The following is a 5,774-nucleotide window of genomic DNA, read 5'->3' as shown; positions in this document are numbered from 1 at the left end:
GACTAGCCGTAAACGTAAGTTATTCTGCCGTCTTCAAAGTGCATCTGAAGGTTAGCGGCGACGCATATTTATTTAATTTTGAGGAAAACCAGACTCGAGCGCAAATATATAAAAACTGTTCAGGATTCTACTGAAAAATACCTTTCCGATGGTATACTTGAGTGACTCCACGGCGAGGAGTCACTCAAGTAAACAATTACCTGCTATTGTATTGAGTGAGACTAATCCTCCATTACATGTATGAGAAAGTGCTCATCTCAACACCCCTCCTCAGTTTCTCAATACATGTCCTGGCTGCACCAGCGGCAGAAGAAATCAAAAATGTTAACAATATGACCACACATTTTGCAACTCAAATCTTGCTACACACTTACAAGTGTCATAAACATCATTAACAAATCTCAGTATAAAGAGTTTCAGCATAGTACAGCATTTCATTAAATCACATTAAATCAAATTATTTCTTAACACTCCAGGAATACTACCACTCCCATTCGGGTAATAGAACTAGGAAACCTGGGAAAACCTAGAACAGTGGGAACAAATTTCATCTGTATAAATTTTAATATGACAATTTTACTGCCTTACTTTGATTTGCAAAAACATATCAATCTTGTCATGCTAATTCTTCAAAAAATATTATACTTTGAACAGCATACACATCTTACATCTGTGGTCAGAAATCCACACAACTCCATCTAACAATAACACAAGTAATTAAAAACAAAAGAATGATTTCCCATAATATCAGAAAAACAGTAGACCAGCTCATCAATAGATATTAGAATGAATTCCACATATGAGTAAACACCTGAGGGATAGGGAAAGGTTTAGTAACTACAATCACTCCAAATTTGTAAGATCCACCACTGTTCACTTCATTCATATCCCTTTCCACACATCACCTATAAGATAAGCACTAACATTCAAAAATTTGAAGTTTCACAGATACAAATTTACTAATTAACTGTATGAAGATGTAATTTTGATCTTAATTACACTGCTTTTGATTTCATAGAGTTTCTAGTATTGAATCCAAACAAGATCTTTAGTATAAGAATCAAACGACAACTTGTCGAAGAATATTTCAACATATAATTTGCTCCGTTGGAAACTGCGCATAGATTTTGTTTAAACATTAAAGCAACTAATGATATTGGTAATGCAATTCACACTAGCATGTTTCAAACTCAATAGACTAATTATAACCAACTAGTCACAACAGTTATAAACTCAAATTTTGTTTTCATTAATTCACACAACTTTAAGATTATTAATATTTTTTACTTCTACAGAAAGTTTAAGTTCACTAAGCCAAGTCAAAACACATTGATGACCAAAAACACATTTATGACCAACACACAAACATTGAACTGTTTTAGAAAGCAACACATACTGCAAATAATATGTGCAAAATTTAACATTCTGCAAAACATCTTGTCTATGTTTATCTTGTGATATAATCAATTACCTTCAATACACTTATTTCAATGTCTTTTTCAACAATTTTACTCAATGCACACTTGTTTTCACTCCACTCACAGACTGAACTAGACTGAACTTCTAGTTTTCACCTGTAAACACCTGTAAACCCTTGCAATTTTGTCAATGATTCTCTATCACTTCCCCTCCTGAATCATGCACAACATTGCAACAACAACAATCAAGGGAGCTATATAGCCTTCACAGTTAACAAAAAAAAACCAGTATCGTTACATAAATGATTCCATATGCATAGTAATAAATATCAATCTTGTACTTTGTAAAACTTTCTCTAACTAACCATGCTGAAAACCTTTAAAACAGTTTTTACTTTATGCTTTATGTTAAACAACTATTTGTGAAATTTCCACTAAGCAGAACTTCTGCTTTCTTTTCATTTAAAATTTGTAAACAAACATTTCAAGCTAAAAATTGGAACTCGCAACCTTTTGACCAATAAAAAAAACTTTCAGTATCATTTTGGATCCAAATTTTCTTTTTCCCTTTAAATCTGATTACTATACAATACTATCTCATTAATTTCAAGTTAAGCAACACAACTCAGTTAAGCTACACAACTTACTTGGTTGATTTTACCAATATGAGTAAATTTGGACTGTATCCATTATCATAAAAATCATTACTTATCATACAAATTTTTCTACTCACTCCTTGCAGTCATAAATACCTACTGACTGGCCCCTCCTGAAATTATAGACTTTCCGCAAATAGAATCACTGAAATTCTTAAAATATTACTCACATTTTAACTCAAGAGGACTATAACAGATAACCTTCTCCAACTTCAAAATAGTGATTTAGAACTTAACAAATCAACCAGTATCACAATAAATAACTGATATAAACAATGCAGATATTTACCAAAAAAAAAAATGAGAAAAAAAAATGTTCATTCATTATTTCCTTGAAAGTTTAATATTTACCTTTCCTAGTCACGTAGTGACTTTTGCTCAATCCATTATCATCAACCGACCTGGGGGTTAGAACTAATGATACTCACATACACCTGTAATTACTCATTCAGTTTTCTCCTTACTCAGCACAAATTAGAACATTTGTACTCTCCTTCCCATGTTGTATTCTGTCTGTCAACAGCAAACACTAAAACACAAAATCATTATTCATTGTTTCCGTGTAAACGCATTTATCACTACTTACAACATAATAAACACTCCGTGTCAATCACTATCATTTAACTTTCAATAGTATTTGTTACGTACAGTTTCAATATCAAGAAATTTTGTTTCAACAATATATATTGTTTTCATAGGTTATGAAAACCTTATAAACTTGACATATCACTACATATCATTTCAGATTGTATTAACATACTCTTTCAAAATTTTACAACTGATAAATTATTGTGAAGAACCACATACTCTTGGCAACTCCAAAAACACTTACACACAATTATGATTAAACATACACTCCATCTCTTAAATGTTTCAGTCATTTTTCTTTGATCAATATACTTTAGATTAATTCAGATTATTATTTTGCACAAACGCTCATCTAGTTCATTTCCATTTGTATTCCTCTGACTTTGAGACACTTTGCATAGAACCGTAGAACCTCTACAGCCTAGCACTCTAGTACTTCAAGTAATAACTTTTAACCAAACTTTCACATTCCAAGTGGTGTCTTTTTCATGATTCCAAAAACAAGTAGTTAAACTTTCAACAATTATCAGAATTTCCTTACCCTTACTTTTGCAAATATCATAAAATGTAACAATTGTCTCATATCTTCTCCTCATCTGTTGATATCCATAGATTTACAAAGTTTCCTTAAATATCAAGAATGCTACTCCTGCATGTAAAATCACAATAACTTTCCTGCAACAAAAATACCCTTTTAGACTGATGACACCGCTGATGTATCACACAAAACATGAAATAACAGATATTAAATTCAAAACTTATCTTTGTTTACTACTGCTCACCGTCCGCCACTGCCCTGTCTAAAAATCAGAAACAACTACACAAACCGACCCCTGAAAACTAAAAGGTCGTACCTCGGAGCGGCTGCGTATAAGGTCGTACCTCGGAGCGGTTGCGTATAGTATCGGATCTCGCCAGCGTCCCAGAGAATGGTCGTAAGTCTATTTTTTGTCAATTTTGCGAGATGCATACCATTAGAATCGGGAGAAAATTCTCTTTCTAATGATATGCATCTCGCAAAATCGACAAAAAATAGACTTACGACCATTCTCTAGGACACTGGCGAGATCCGACACTATACGCAACCGCTCCGAGGTACGACCTTATACGCAGCCGCTCCGAGGTACGACCTTTTAGTTTTCAGGGGTCGAAACTGTAGGTTAGGGGTACCAACCCCAAAATTATTACATACTGTCCAGTGTACAGTTATTTTGATTGTTACATTTACATATTCACGTTTTATTTCACAATTTAAACACTCTTCGCAACACCTATCACTCTTAACATAAAGTATCTCGGTTTCATTTCATTTTCTGTGTAACTTTACCAAAACTTTTTTTTATTTGGCTGACTAACCTTTCCAAGGTTGGGATCCTGCCCAAAGCAGCACAGCCGAGTTTCTTTACTCAGATTCGCTTTAATAATTTTGAACACTTCTAAATTGCTTTCAATCCACATACTTTTCATTCAGCAGACAGTCATAATACTTCAACTTTTGAACGTTTTAAGTCAGTAATCTGTTTGGTACATCTTAACTTTTCAAATGATTTCAATTTTACTTTTGATTACCAATTCTATTCTTTCTACTTTCAATTTGCAAGTTTAGATTTCAGTTTTACGTTCCTCAGACTCTCATTTCACTTCTCATTTTCAGTTTTGATTCACAGGACTAGAGACTTCTATATCAATGTTGTTGTTTTTCTTTTCAATTTTATGTTAGCTCTTAACTAATCAATTTATTTTATTTTATTTCCTTCTTTCTTTCTTATGTGTAGAACCTCTACACAGTTCTCAGCTTTGAACGTAGAACCTCTACGTAATCTGTTAGTGTAGAACCTCTACACATTTCTTTAACGTAGAACCTCTACGTGATCTTTTGGTGTAGAACCTCTACACACCTTTATCAGCATCGTAGACTCTACGTGCATTCAATATCATTTCTTATAGAACATCTCCACTGGACAGAACCTCTGCTCTAGTGGAACCAACACCTGGAGAACCTTGATCCTCTTGAATCAAATACTTATGGCCACACCCATAGTGTGCTATTTATAAACAAATCATATTGTTATCACTCACTGTTTCATTGTACTTATTTATGTCACATTTATCAATTGTTTCAGTACTCTTAATAACTTATACAGCCTCCTTTTATTTTAAAATAATTTTAAGACACATTCAAATAATAAAATTAGTTCAACATTACACTCAGGCACTTAAATCATATTACACTTCATTCCAAACGATCTCACCAACACATATTCTGGGGAAAAATTGTATGATTAAGGCAACACACGTCAGAATATTCTCTGGAATTACTGCATATTATGCACAACTCTGGAATTACAGCTACTCCCACATAAAACTGGAACTGAGGAGAATTATGCTCACCAGAAGCTTATATAAGTTAATTAAATCCCTAATTACATTTAGTTCATCATCACTTACTTCGAACATAGCAATACCATTTGATGATCAGATGCACAAAAAGAAATGCATTTCTGTGGACTGTACCATACCAAACAAAACATTACTCACATTCAGGGTAGGAGGGGGAATACTGCTCTCGACCCAATCGAGACCTTATCTTACATTCAAAAGACAATTGTTGTACTCACATTCCGTCCTTTACTTCCAGAACTCAGATACTCACATCCATTTCATGTTTTGAGATTATTGACTTCATTTCAGACTCACATTCCAGAACAAAGGGGCAGACCACAGCCGTCGCCATATTTGATAATTTTACAACTTGAATATTTAAGTTTCACAGCTTCACTTTTCACTCTGGATTTTAATTCTCTTTGATTCCATACTCTTCCCCGACACTTCTAAGTTTGCTTCAGCAGTCATTTGACTTCACTCAAAACACTTCTTTGCTCTTGCTTGCTTTGTTGACAGCACGGGGACGCCGGCCGCGTCTCCCTTCAGTCACTTGCACACTAATCCATTCAGTATTTAATCCTTCACTTATTTTCACTAATTAAAACAGACAGAGTATTCGCTGGGCCCATGACCTGTTGAGATTTGGGCATTGGTTTGGTAATTGAGACACATAGTTCAGGTGAAACTCAAATCTCTGTATTCAGGATAGGTTCGATACAACACAACC

Source organism: Frankliniella occidentalis, unplaced genomic scaffold (assembly GCF_000697945.3).
Source record: "Frankliniella occidentalis isolate FOCC.00 unplaced genomic scaffold, Focc_3.1 Scaffold458, whole genome shotgun sequence".
In the NCBI taxonomy this organism is placed as follows: Eukaryota; Metazoa; Arthropoda; class Insecta; order Thysanoptera; family Thripidae; genus Frankliniella; species Frankliniella occidentalis.
Note: the sequence above shows the minus strand (reverse complement) of the source record.